The 14,190-nt window shown below is 54.4% G+C and overlaps 1 protein-coding gene across 2 annotated transcripts in view; it reads left to right on the top strand.

Moving 5' to 3' along the window:
- The first annotated feature begins 1,645 nt into the window (after positions 1-1,645).
- CSNK1G2 (casein kinase 1 gamma 2) overlaps positions 1,646-14,190 on the top strand; it is a 46,416-nt gene continuing 33,871 nt past the window's right edge. The window contains exon 1 of one of the 2 annotated variants that reach the window (XM_042794483.1): positions 1,646-1,817. The gene's annotated coding sequence lies outside the window, so the exon portion shown is untranslated. The remainder of the gene's footprint in view (positions 1,818-14,190) is intronic. The other variant, XM_042794484.1, reaches the window with a different exon arrangement.

Here is a 14,190-nt window from a genome sequence, read left to right as displayed (position 1 = left end):
GCCCGCAGGAGGAGGGCAGGGTTCATAGCTGGATGTTTCCCCAACAGAAATTCCCTGGCTTTTCTCACTAACTCGCCGGTGCTGAGCTGATTCCATAGCATGAGCTGTACGGGTTTCTGCAGACCACGCCTGGCACATTGCGTGTTCACCACTGGAGATTTCGACTTGAAATAAAATCAAAACTATTTGCTTTCCCCCTCTCCTGCTCCAGACAATGGGTTAAATTCTCGAGCCAAATGTTCTGATTTTCGTGTTCTCAAGATGCTTCAAATCACCTCTCTCTGCGGCACAGGGTGGTGGGATGGTGCAAAAAGAAAAGAGAAGGATGGCTCTGCCATTCAGAGGCAATTTTATTCTCTCCCATGATGGGATGGGGATCACAGGCCCTCGCTCCCCACCCGAGCTGGGAGCAGGAGGAGGAGGAGCGCCAAGTCACAGCGTGGGGATGGGATGGCAGCATCTGGGCTTTACCTGTGACATAGCTCATTTTATTCTTAGAATTCTCTAAAATCATAGTGTTTTCTTCAAAAGGCAAACACCGACAGGGGAAAAGTACTTTAGACTAGTGCTGGAGGGGGAAAGTGTTTCCCTGGAACCAGGAGAGAATCAATTCAAGCAGCTGGAAATGCTTAAATGGGTATTTGGGGTGATGCTGGTGGCTGGAGACCCGATTCTCCCCTGAAACCACACAAACTCATTTGCCCGTTGCCTAAAAATATTTTTGGGGTGAATCTGTCCTATGCTATGAAGATGAGAGCAGCGGGACTGTACAGGGGTGCCTCCATCCCACGTTACCCTGACAAGCTCAAACAGGGGCAGCTCTTGCGCCCCCCAGAGAAGCGATTCTCCCGGCTGTGCCCTCCTTCGCCAGGAGAGAATTTTGATGGCCAAAGGATCGACCAGAATAACTTGGAAGACTGAAAAAAGGGCAAGGTTTTAGCAGGGGGGGGCTGTTTGCCCGGTGGGTCCCACCAGCCCGGAGCTCCATCCCATCGACGTCCCCTGCAAGGCAGCAGCTTTGCTGGGGTCCCCGGCTTCCCTCTGCCCCCACAGGGTGAGGGGAAAGAGGCTGCGGGGCTTCGCCCACCAGCACCACGGTGGGACCCCCGGACACGTCAGCCTGCCACAACCCAGGGCCTGGCCCCTACACTGGGGCCCGTTCCCTGGGGCGGGGCTGCCCCCCACCCCGAGGATGGGGCCCTGCACTGGGTCCCAGTCGCTGTAGTGGTGCTACACCCCACACAGCGGGGCATCAACCTGCAGCGGGACCTTCCCCTTAGGGGGAGCTGCACCCCTATAGCGGGTCCTGGCCTCCATAGGGGAGCTGCGCCCTATACCGGTGCCTGCGCGGGGCTGGGGGCAACGGGAGGAGCTGCCCCCCGGGCCGCCGGGAGTTAAGGGGAGGCCCCGCCGGTAGCTGCCAAGCGCGGCGCTGCCGTAAAGCGCGCCGCGGCCGCCGCAAAACCGCCTTCCCCGTCGCTCGCCTCATAAGCCTCTTATTCTCGAACGCGCTTTACGCCAACGCCGTCGCGCCACCACCCTCCCGCCGGCTGCGCTTGCGCCGGGCTCCGCCGGGCCTCTCCGCTTCGGAGTTGGTATTCAGAAAGGGAGCTTGCGCCGGCGGCGTGGCGGGGGGCGCATGGGCGAGCGCGGAGCCTACGCCGGCGGCGTAGCAGCGCGGTCGCTGGCTGGCCGCTGCCCGCGGAGCGGCGAGGGGAGGCGAGAGGCGGCGTGAGCGGAGCCGGGCCGGGGGCGCCGCCATGGGGGGGCGGCCGCGGGGCAGCGGCAGCGCGGCCCGGCGCTGAGCGCCCGCGGAGGTAACGGCCGCCGCGCCGCCCGGCTGCCGCGCTTCGTCCCGGCGGGGACCGGGCAGTGCCGGGAGGGAGCGGGGGGGGGGGGGGGGGGGCGGGCGGCGCCTCAGGCGGGGGCCGGCGGAGAGGCCGTGGGGGGGGCCCGGAGGGCGGGAGGGGCCGCGGGGCACGGTAGGTGCCGGGGGGAGAACCCGGGGTTGCGCTGAGCGGCGGTGGGTCAGGTGGGGCCCGGGGGGGGGGGCGATCAGCGGGGGGCTGGGGGGGCTCAGGCTGTGGCCGGGGAGGGGGCTGAGGGCCCGGGGCCGCCTTGCTCCCTTCTCTCCCGGCCGAGCCTGTTTGGTGGCCCTGGGGAAAGGGGTCCGGGTCCACCCGGGATCGCGACCCCCCCCACGCGCCTCTCCGAGACTGGGTCGGTGGCAGCGGTGGGGTCGGGCCTGCCCGGGTTGGGTCCCCCTGGCCTGCACCCTGCCCGGGGGAGCCGGAGCCTTGTAGGATGTTGGCTCCTTTGTATGTGGCTTTCCTCTCTCCGGAGGGGTTGGGAAGTGTTTATTTGGGGAAAGGGATTGTGCTGAATCTGGTATTTAAAATAGCTTTTTTTTTTTTTTTTTTTTTTTTTAATTTAGCAAAGCGGGTGAGGATGAATGTGAGAAACAGGAAAAATACACTCCCCCTTCTGCCCCCACCAGACAGGAGCTGACTTTAGCTGTTCCTGAGGCAGCCAAGGAGAGAGGTTTGCAGATGAGAAGCTGCTCTTCTGTGGAGCTGGGCCACCCGAGGCCTGTGGCTCCTGTTCGGTGGCTGGCAGAAGGGAACCGAGTGAGGCTTTTGGACTTAGGGGGCCGAATAATGCGAAGCTGTGGGGGTGTTCAGAAAGGTTCCTTTGGCTTGTGGTCTGGGCAGCATGGGGACCTGCTGCGTTAGGTGTATTTTTGAAGTTAAAAACCAAAGTTTGTTAAACCTCTTTCAAGTTGCTGTGAAGTTAGTCTGCTCTAAACAAGCCAGAGGTAACCGGGACCCGGGTCAAACTGTGTGTAAAATGACTGCAGGCATGTGAGTGGCTTGCACCAGTGTGTTTGGAAGTTGCCTTGTTAACGAATCCATTTGTTTTCTTTTTGTACAACAAGTGGTTGAATATCTGGAAATGAATTCTGAGGAGCGTGTAAGTTCTTCTGCCAGCTGGACTGTCCTGTCAGCCTGCCACACGCAGCGTGCCCCCATCTCCCCACTGCCAGCACAGAAGTTTAAAAATTGGGCCTTATATAATTGGAGAAAACGTTTGGTGTTTGCCAGTGCGTCTGAAAAAAAAAAAAAAAAATTGCTGTAAATTAGGGCAGGAGGCCTCCATGGGGATCCTGTGGAGAGGTCTTCTCTGTGGTGGGGTAGGATTGACTGCTGTCAGGATCTCGCCAAAGCTTTGTTGGTTTTGTTTTAATTCGGTGTGTTACAGATAGGGATGTTGTTTGGTGATGATTTTATTGCTGCTTAGCACCTTTTGGCCCTGGGGGTGGGTTGTCTGTCATCTTCTGGTGCAGTTGGGGATGGTCAAACCCCAACCTGCCACCCAGCTGGTGGCACCTTCTCTCAGGTCTGTGGTGGTACACACGCTTGGGGAGCCCCCAGTTCCCCCTGGGAGGGATTGTCATTAGCTTGTAGAGACTACTGCCCTCCCGTGTCAGTCTGCCTGGGGATTTGGTCTCCTCCTTCTTAGCTTACAAATCTGTAAGGCCTTAGACATCAGTTCTGTAATTTCTTTGCAAAAACAGCTGCCGCTCTGGTTTGTGCCCGCATCAGAGCGACTGGGGTGCAGTTGGTGGCTTGCAGGGGAGACTGTTTTTCTGTCCGGCAGTTTCTCTGGGCACACTGAATGGAGCTCTGTGTTTCTGCCCTTGGAGCATGGTTTGTGTTTGGTTTTCTTGTTGCAGCACTCTTCAGAAGAGTGAGTGGAGAGGAGGAAGTTGGCACTTGCAGTTCAGCAGGTTTCTGGATTCTGCCCTGTGAGTGCTTCTCTCTGCTGGTGTCAGTACGTGGAGAGGCTTCGCATCGTCTCTTGTTTTGTATTCCGTTTCCGAGCTCCTGTGCAGCCTGAGTGTTGTCAAAACTGTTAATACAGGAGTGACTCAGCGGATCAATGGGAATGACATGAGGGTTGTGCTCGGGGACAATCAGTATTTTTCTCCCCATCCCCTCCAGCCCCACTGGACTGGAAGAGCTGATGTCTGAGAGCAACTGCCAATAAACATCTTCACTGGACTCGGGCCTGATTGTGCTCTGTAGCCTTCCTCCCCCACCATGGTTTCCCTTGCTGGGAGGAGCTCTGATGAGCTGTGCTGGAACAGTGATCCTTTGCTCTGGCTGGTCCATCCAGGTATGTGCCTAGCCTCCGGTCTGGGGGGCATTACAGCCTGCTGGAAGCACCAGTGCTCACACGAGCCAGCCTGTGTAGGAAGCTGTTTATCTCTGCTTTTCAGTTAGAGGAACTGCAGCACTACAGACTCTAAAGGCTTATCGGAGGTGATGAGGAAGCCTTGGGTGAGCAGCTACCCCTGCCGTGCTTTGGCTCCTTCCTGGGGCTGTGCAGGAGAGGTGCAGCAGACCTCAGGGCTGTGGAGGAGACACTCTCTTTTTGCTCAGCAAGGCTGCGGAACGTGGGGTTTGGTGCCAGTGCGCAGTGGCCTGGTTTGCTTTGTGCTACTCCTGTGACTTCCAGCTGCATGAGGAGTCAAGCCCTCTTCCCTTGTAGTGCCACTGAGAGCAGAGAGACTTGGGTGCCAATGCAGGAGCTTTCTTCGTGTGCTTACAATGGCTTTTTGCTCGGGGCTTGTGGGAACAGCTCTGCCCACAGCCCTGTAATTGGGCTTTGACCAGGCAGACTCAGCTTGTCCTGGGCACAGTGAGAAGCTGTGAAACTGAGCCTCCTTCTCCAGGCCCAGACGTGGCGTGGCTTGGGGGCTGCATCGGTCCCGCTGTACCCTGTGAGCTGGGAGGGGAAGGAGCACGAGCAGGTCTCAGCAACTCTGGGATTCTGAGAGAGAACAAGTCATCTTCCCATTAGAAAAGCTGTGTGCTTATGTATAGTTTGGGTTTTTATTAGAATGGATGTTTATAGTTCCTATTGGCAGTCCATGTCTCCAGTAGGTCCATCGCTGTAGAGAAGAAGCAGGACTCGGTTGTGAGGAAAGTGTAAAGGTGACTTTCTGCTGGGGCAGCTGAATGCAGAGTATTTGGGTGCTCTGTTTGGCTCCCAGATTCACGCTAGCTGCCCTCTGTCTCTGGGGAATTCTCTTAAATCCCTGCATAGGCTGCAGCCCTTCCTGTTGGACAGCCCCCCCCTGCACATACCTTGCATGTTGTGTTGATGCATTATTCCTAATAACTGGCTTAAAAAAAAAAAAAAAAGCTTACTGCAGAGCATGCACTGAGCTGAGATGTTCCAGGATATGTCCTGCCTTGTCTTTGCTGCGCTGTCAGCTGCTGGTGGCTCTCTGGCAGCTGGGGTGAAACATGGATCTGCTCTTGCGAGGCTTGTCTTGACCCGAGGTGCTCAGAGCTGTGATCCCCACAGCTTGTGGGTTCTACCAGCCCTGCTGTGATGGGGAGGGAGAGGTGGTACAGCGCATGCTGGGTGCAAGTGCAGTGTGTGTAAAACCACAAAAAGTCTGTCTGTCTTCCGCTTGCTGTGATGGTAACATTGCAGCAGGTTGGCGCACTCGATAAGCACTGAGGTGATCCCATGCTGTGCAATTTAGGAAATTGGTTCTTCAGGTAAGCTGAAACTTGAAGGTGAGACTTTGCAGGGTGTTTTAAAATGCTGCATGGAGTGGGATGTTCATGATTTCTTTCACAGCGCACAGTAAGGAGCACAGTTTGATCCTGGAATAGACAAATTCAGTTCTTGAAAGACTTTAAATTGGCTTCTTTGGTTCCAAAAAGATGATGGACAGAAGTTTACGGTGTATCCTGGAATGGTTCCTAGTGTCCATGAAGTTGTATTCTTCTGTTGGAAGGTGACAGTCGCGTTTTCCAAGCAATACTCTGCTGACATCTGCTTTCTCCACTGCAGTCAGACCTGTGTCGCTTAAAATGTTGCAGCATAAACATTCTCACTTGTAGGAAATGAAGATCTAGATGTCTTGAGGCTAGTTCACCTGACAGTGAAATCAAATGCTCTCATGATCTCATGTGCTAAAAAGATTTGCACTAAGATGGTGACGTGAGGGAAGCCTGGAGTCCTGTCCTGCGAGGTCTGGAGGAGCTGAGCCTCAGGCTTGGGAAGGGTTCCCCGTGCCATGGGCTGAGATCTTGGCTTCCTCTCCAGTGTCACACTTTAGCAGAATGCAGCCCCACTGCTGCCTGGTGGGGATGGTGCTTTAAAAAAAGAGCTGGGAAGTGCCGCGTTTTTAGTCTCTGTGGGGCAGAGGTGGCAACAAGTTGAACGTGAGAGCCGTAGTTGGAAAGAGTCGAGAGGCTTGTTGCAGGCAGGACTTGGAAATAAGGTGCTCATTGGGCTCCCAGGGTGTTTGAGACACTGAGAGTCTGGAGGAAAGCAGCGTTAATTTTTTTTAATCATTCATTTTTACTTGTCCACCAACCAAAGAATGTCCTGTGGCCCTTTGTTATTTAACGTTATGTAATGTTTTTTAATGAGGGAGGCCTGGCTTCTGCTTTCCAAATGGTGAATTAGACGGTTGGCAGGTGATGTGCAGGCTTTGTCAGCCTGAGAGGGATGTTCATAAGTTAATAAACAGGGGTTAAGATTGGTCTTGAACTTGGATTTTGTGAAGCTTTCCTTTGGAAGAGGTTTGCAGCGCTGGCGGTCTGCAGCTGAGCAGACCTGCGCGGGAGGAGCGGTGCTGGGAGGGGTTCGTGGGTGCCCCGGCAGCGCGGCCACCTCTCTGGATTCATTCCCCCTCCCAATCTGGAGGCTGGAAAGTCTTGCTAAGAGTGGCTGTTGCCTGGGTGCGGGGAGGGGTCTGAACGAGGGGCTCTGAAAGGTCAGTGGTAACCCAATTTAAAACCAGAACCGAGGTGTAACGGTTTTGTACTACTCAGAAGCTCCATTCTACGGACTGTTGTCATTGCTCAGTGTTTTCAGGTAGAAAATCTCACTGCTTTTTTGCTTTTGAGATAGCACTGAGGTGCAAACAACAAAGCAAGAAACCCTTTTTTTTTTTTTTTTTTTTTCCTTTTTTTAGCATGGACTGTTGGCAGTGATGAAGTTTATGGTTTCCCCAGTTTGATGCAGGGAGAGGATGGTGCTTTCCAGCACCTTCTGCGTGGTACGTGTGGGCGAAGGGCAGGCTAAGGCTCTTCTGGAATCCCCCCCACCCCCAACTATGCTGATTTCTCTTATCCCGAAGGCACTGCAGGTTTGAGTTGGAGCCTGGCTTTTGTGTTCCCACATACAGAGAATATTAAGGATGTGACTTCGAACAAGTGCTGGAAGTGGAGGTACAGTCTGTGTATTGGAAGGGGCTGCTCACAGCCGGTAGCTGAGGAGCAGCAGTTGCCTCTGGTGGGTGTGGGGTCAGCCTGCCACGGGAGGAGGCACTGGAGGTGTTGGTGCTGACGGGTACAGACTAGTCTCCACCCGGAGCCTTGGGAATTCCTGCACAAACTTGCTTGCTGGAGCTTGTTGCTCAGTGGGCTTTGGCAGCTGGGGACGGATTAGGAAGTGCTTGGTGGGATGGAGCTTCAACATTTCCTCCAGGGTAACTTGCAGCTGATTTTAAATCCATGCTGTTTTCATAGGGGGGTCTGCCTGATCAGGGGATCCCAAGAAGAGATTTTCCGAGTCCCCAGCAGATTCTGCAGCCTGAAGCAGTAGGTGTTTCAGTGCAGGGAAGGGTGGAGAGAGGAATTCCAGAAGAGCAGACAGTCCTGGCTCTCCATCTCACGCGACAGCAGGGGATGTTGCCAGGGAGCAGCTCGCCACTGCTCGGGTCCCTCTTCTCCTTCCCAGGCCCGCTGCTTGGAGCAGGGGAAGCTGAGCAAGGCGCTCCTCGGGCTTACCACGTCCACAGGCACCAAGTTCAGGAGAGTGAAAGGGAAGCTCAGTCAACACACCACGCTGAATTTAGCTGGATATAGAATACAAGCTGTGAATGTGAGTTATTGTGCAGTATGCTGTTCGGGCCACACCTGTGCTGTGTTGCAGTAATGTTACTCTAGTTCAAGCTCTCAGGGTAAATCTGTTGTGGCATTTTGCCACGGCGAGGCGGTGGACAGACCCCTTGCGTTGCAGCAAACTCTGGTTTCAGGTGGTTTTTTGGCAGGAGCTCCTTCGCCTCGGCTGTGAGGCGCCGAGGCAGGCCTGCCTTCAGCAGGAGGAGTGTGAGCAGCATGGTGATGTAGCGGCCCCGTCTGCAGACGGGCTTGGCTCGGCAGCGCCAGAGCATCGCAGGGCTGCTTCGGGGTGAGGCGAGGCCGGCTCTGCCAGGGCTCGGGGCCACTCGGCGCTGGCTGCAGAGTCATGGCAGGAGCTCTGCCCTCTTGTTCTGCATGGAAAATGCTCACAGTGTCCCAGAGCCTGGGTGCAGCCATGCTTCAGGTGTACTGACCTCACTGTATGTGTGTTTTTTTTTTTTTTTTTTTTCTCTCCTCACCCTTTCCTCTTCTGTTTATTGTGCTGACATCTCTCTGACTTCTTGAGCTCCTACCTTTGCTGACATATTTTCTTGCAAGAGCTAGCATGTCCGTCAGGGAGCTAGTTGGGCTGCCTGCAAAGCAGGAACAGCCTAGAGCATCTTCTGCACTGGAGGGATTGGTTTGCCAGGCATGGCTGGATGGAAAGGTGGGCGCCTTTGAGAATGGAGGTGGTGCAACTAGAGGGGGGAGGACAACGAGTGCAGAGGCACTCGCAGCAGTCTGGATGGCACCAGCAGATCTTCTCTAATGTGTCTCAGAGTACATAAGCACAGACCTGAGAATGAGATTCAGAATAATCCTGTGCAGAAGATGCACTGCAGCGGGCTTGGCTCAGTAACAGCAGACACCTGAGGGGGCAGTTCCCACTGCTGGTTGTGGTCCTGGGAGGGGACATGCAGAGCCTGAAACCTGACTTCTCCTGGGAGAAGAGTGTAACACGTGGTGCTTCACTCCTATTTTTGTTCAGAGCCAGAAATCAAAGTCCAGAGCAGTGCTTCTCTAGCCAGAATAATTTAAAGGCACTTTCCGTTGTTTTAGGGCCAATATTTAACTTGTGCCTATGATGAGGAATGCCTGTTAAACTCTAAATGTTTGCCTTAAGGAAGAAGTTTAAGGGAAGAACGTCCACTGTTAGGGGGGAAGCAGGGGGGGATTTCAGGAAACGAGTTTGAGTTTCTATATTTACGGGTCTGTGTAAGCCAGCCTGTGTTCCCCTGCTCTGGCAGGTACTGGGGCTGCTGGGGCTGAGCCGCAGCGCAGGAGCGGCCGGGAGGAAATGTTTGTGTGCTCCGGCAGCGCAGGGTGTGTGCTCGCACAGCCCCAGTCCTGCGCTCCCGCTGCCAAGGGGGATTTAAAGGCACAGGTTTGGAGCTGCTTTCCAGCTGGGGCTGGGGTGGGTAGCTGAGCTGAAGCGTGTGTAAACTTCCTGATAATAGCAGCTGATCAGAAAATAAATGCTCTGCTGCTTTTGCTTTCTCTGTGGTCTTCGGTGGCAAGAGTGCATTAGCTGTGAAATCCTCTGCAATGGATGCTGCTAATGGTAGGATTTTCCATTCCCTGGACCTGCCTGCTGGGATGCTTGTGGCTTTTCTTGTCCTCTCACCTTTGTGTGATCCTTCTCCTGCTGTGCTACAATCACCATCGTATGGCTTCTGGTAAGCCTGTAAGGGTGTTTGTCACTGCTGGTCAGCTTGTCCCGCGTTGCTGGGCAGAGCAGCTGTGTGCTGGGATGCCAGTGGTGCATGTCAGAATTCAGGTCAGGTTATGCTGGCATGTCCAGGCTGCATGGGCTGGTTGTGGTGTGAGAGGCCGTGGTGATGGAGAGGATCTGGCCCTCTCTTCCCAGCTCCTTCGGTGGCCTTAGGCAGACAGGGCAGGTTAGTAATTCTGGGTCTGGATGTTAAGTCTGGCCTTCTTTAGCTTCTCATGCTCTGTGCTTTTGATTGGATACGTTCGGCCATGCTTGACTGTTTTACGCTTAGATACAGAAAGAACATGTTTTCTCTTGAAGCAGAATCAAAGGCATGTGGCTGTTTGCAAGCCAGTCCAAGGGGAAGGCTTTGCCTGGGCTCCTGCATGCAGAGTTCAGCCCAGCTCTGAGAGGTTGAGAACTTCCTCCTGCCAGTGTAGCAGAGGGCTTGCAGGCAACCCTCAGTGCCAGGCTGAAGCCATGCTAGGGAGAGCCACGTCCAGCCGGAGCATGGCTCTGGTTTTTAGTGACTGGTTTGGCACTGGGGAAGCAAAACAAGGGCTTTTGTCAGAGCTCTACCCAGCTCTGAGGGTGGCGTGGTGCTGGAGTTTGGAGGGGATTGGGGGCTCTGTCGGAAGATGGCAAACTAACCTCCTCCTGCATTTGCATATTCTGCAGGCACCTGGTACCATATGTGATGGTGGTGATAACTCAGTGGTGATCACTGAGCTGTGTCCATTCAACCCAAAGGCTCTGGCAGTGTCCACACCACAACCTGGAGCTCCTCTGCTTGAAAGGCCACAGAGGGGCTCATGTTCCAGAGCATGGCTGGCAGCCTCTCTGAGCATGCACCCGTGGGGCTGGCTGTGGGTGGGCACCCAACAGCACTGGGCAGCTGTGAGAAGGCTTGGGCCATTTCCATAGTGAGTGTTGGGGGGTTTAGGCCCACAGATTGACTGCATAATGAATGAGGGAGCCAGGGAAGATGTGTCCTGTCTGCAAGGGCTGGAAGAGGTGATGGGAACTAGAAACATGAGTAATTAACACCCCCCCAAAAAAAAAAAAAAGTTTTGGATTTGGATTTTGGATGGAAGTGTGTAGTAGAGAAGGGTGAACGTGTGTTGGCTGGGGTTTCTGGGACACACTGGAGAAGTGAGAGCCCAGAAATGAGGGAGAAGGGACAGTTTGTTCATGCAAATAATGTTCCAGGTATTAATAGCAGCAAGATGAAACTGGCCCTCCTGGGGGGATGTATCCTGCCTGTTTCTTCATGTGGGTGATCCCTCTGACTTTATAAATTAAGCCCTCTGCGTATGGCCCAGAGAAGCAGGTCCTGAGCAGGTAAGGTAAAGGGAGGAACCAGCGAGGTTGCAGTAGATCTACTTGTTGGAGAGAGAGTAGTCTTTTGGATGAACTCCTTGAAAAGTTTCTTTTCCCATTCCCCAGCACCTCTGTAGCCACCTCTTCAGCTGTAGCACTCCTGTGGTGTTCCTGTTTTGGTCCTGGCCTTCTGCTCGTGTGCACAATACGCACAGGTGGGGAACAAGGGAAGATGAGAAACAGCCTTTGGAATGTGCCTTTCTGATGTGGAATGTGCCAGACTGAGTCCTTAATTTACAAAGCTATCATGGTGCTTAATAAAGGGTTGTGGGTCTGATCCTCTACATGAGGGATGGAGGAGTGAGAAGATCCTGAACAGTTTGTGGTGTGACTAGGAGTGGGATGTAGGTCTCTGGCCCCTCTGTCCTGAAGTTCATCCCTCCCTGCAAGCCAGCAGCCTGGGGTATTTGTCTAGGTCTTAGGAATTTGTCCCAGTTAGTTGGGAATCACCCTTCTCTACCACGCTTTTCTTCTCTGAGATCATGGACTCTTTACTTCCCCATCTGTAAAATAAGCAGGTTGCTCCTGTACCTTTGAGAGATTGCATGGGAAAATGTGTAATGGATTGAGCTGCTTGGTCTTGTAATAGAGGGAGTGGGAAGATAAACGCCTCACGGATCGCTCGTTGCTTCTCTGGAGATACTGCAGATGCTTGCATGTAAGCTGATGGATAGTGTCGTGCCACAGAGCATCCCTCTGCCCTAGTTACTCCGCAGGAAAGATTAATTGGATGGTGCTACTCCTTCCTCCCCACGGTCTGGGCTGGAGGTCCTGCCGGTGGTCCTGGAAGGCTGTCGCTGTTGGGTGGAGGGAGAGCTGGGAGCAGCGTGTGTGAGCCAGCTCCTGGGTGACTTTGCAGTAGGGAAGTGATTCTGGCATCTCAGCACAAGGAGTTAGACAGCTTTTTGGGGAGAGGTTTCCCTGTGAACCCCCCCCCCCCCGGAAGCTTTCCCCCCGTTCTTAAGGTTTGACAGTCATTTGAGAGGAAATGCGTTGGGATTTAAGCAACCTGGGGAAGAAAGCAGAGCGGGAAATGGTGTTTGCTTCAATGTGGGACAGCTCAGTTTGGCAGAGCAGCAGCTCTCAAACCCAGAAATGGAAACAGCCCTTGTCACCAGTGGGAATGACACCCCCCTCCACCCACCCTGTTCCACGGTGAATGGAGTGAAGTGACTGGTCTGGGACAGAGCAGAGCTGGCATTGTTCCTTCCCTTCCGTGTGACCCTAGGGGAGTTGGGGAAGTTGCAATTATAGTTTGGTGATTGTAGAGAGACCTGGATCCAGGAACCGCTTTTTCCCCTGCCTGGTCCTGCAAAAGGCTACCTCAGATCTGTCAGTGCAGCTGCTTCCTAGCCGGGTTCTGTCAAGAGGATATGGGTTAAGGGGGGAAAAATACCCCACCCTACCATCAAAAGTGCTTATGCCAACCCAGATCCTGTTGACAGAAAAGGGTTTGGTAGCAATACACATGCAAGGAGGCCAAGCAGATCTCTGCAGAGTGACAGTCCCCAGATGGGCTGAGGAGCAGGGGAACCCCCGTCACACGCAACTCGCCATTGTGGTGCACAAGCCTTTGGCGGCCGTGCTGGATGTACGCTTCGAATCTGCTGAGTTGGAGTCTTTATGGGTTTGTTTCCCCCTTTTAAAGTGTGGCTGGCATGTGAGTGGCTCATTAGTAACCCCTTCTGGAAACCCCTTCTAGCTGAAGGCCCCGGAGTGCTCAGCTCACCCCCGTTCCCTGCGGGATGAGTAACTGTCCCAAATCTTGGAGGTGGGAGATGAAACACACTGTGGTTTTTGTTCTTCCAGTGCTGCATGGCTTTTATCTCTGCTGCTTCCTGCCCTGCCCTGGTCCCCAAGCAGAGTTGGGCAGAAGCCTTCTTATTTGAGGTACTGAGCAAATCTGTAGTACAGCAGTTGCCCATGAGAAGTGTTCATGGGAACATGACTGGGAAAAACTAACTGGTTTTTCAAAGCCACCCAGATGGACTTGGCGTTCTTCTGGCAGGAGCTGGTTCCTGGCCCTGTCCCTCACGGGGGCAGCGGGGCTGTCCTCAGCTTGCCTGGCTGGTGGCCAGCATCTTCTCCTGGTTTAGGCTGCACTTCTGAGCTTTCAGATCTGTTGCGAGTGCTCCCAGCACCTCCCTGCCTCTGCACTGAGTTTTCTGGGTGGTACAGCACAGCTCACCCACCCTCACCAGTTGTCAGGACTGGAAGCCCCTTCATTCCCCCCCCTCCCTCCGGCTGGTGAGAGCCTTGGAGTGGCAGAGCCAGGGAGGAAGCAGGAGATAAAGATCCACCGGTGTCCCTGGGTATTCCCTGACAGAAGGGAGGCCAGTGACTCTTAAGAGTTGGTGGCTGCCCAGAGTGGCACTGGGGAGGAGGAGGCGCTGGCCGTGGGTGTTTGCTCCACCTGCCTCCTGGAAATGTGCACCAGGAGACAAATGTGAAACCAATCTGGCAAGTGCTGCAGCCAGGCCTCTGACCCGCGCCCGGCACCGCGCGGGCAGCGCTGCTCGAGGCCGGGTTACTGCCCTGGCCTGGACAAGGTACCCATGGTCAGGGCCGCCTTCTGCGCAGGTGACCTTAGAGGGCACAGCAGCCCCTGGGGACTGTGCTTTTCTTCCTGTTTTGCCACTGCTTTCTGTGTGACGTTAGGCAGTTACGTGCCTTTGTTCCCTCTTCTGTAATGACGCTTCCTTGGTGAAGTGCTTTGAGCCAGCTGCTGCAAGGAGCAGTGTAAGAGCCAGTGGGCATTTGTTGTTTGCATGGGCTGTCTGGAAAGCCCCTGGAGCTTGTGACTGGGGACATCAGGAAGATAAGGTGGCTAATGCTGCTGCTTGGATTCTTGCCCAGCTTGCTGGGGGGGAAGGAGGTGTGTTCCCAAGCCCCTGAAGCCATACGGCGTGGATGCCAGGGCAGAGTAGTGGATGGGATCTCTTCTGGGGTGGGCCACCTGGTGTGACAGATGTGGTCGGGGAGTCAAGTACAAACTACTTTGAAATGGCAGTGTCTCTACCTGGTATCATCTAGAGCTCCCTGGTGGCTTGGACGCTGGTGGGACAGAAGGGGTTTTTTTTCTCATGTGTGGCTGCTTGCAAAGCTGTGGTTCAGAGAAAAGAAGAAAGTCTGCTGAGAACTTGAAGTGTGATTCCACTCTGGGCA

This window comes from Tyto alba, unplaced genomic scaffold (genome assembly GCF_018691265.1).
Source record: "Tyto alba isolate M040663 unplaced genomic scaffold, T.alba_DEE_v4.0 Super-Scaffold_20000042, whole genome shotgun sequence".
Lineage (NCBI taxonomy): Eukaryota > Metazoa > Chordata > Aves > Strigiformes > Tytonidae > Tyto > Tyto alba.
The sequence above is the reverse complement of the archived record's forward strand: the minus strand, read 5'-3'. Positions and strand labels throughout refer to the sequence as shown.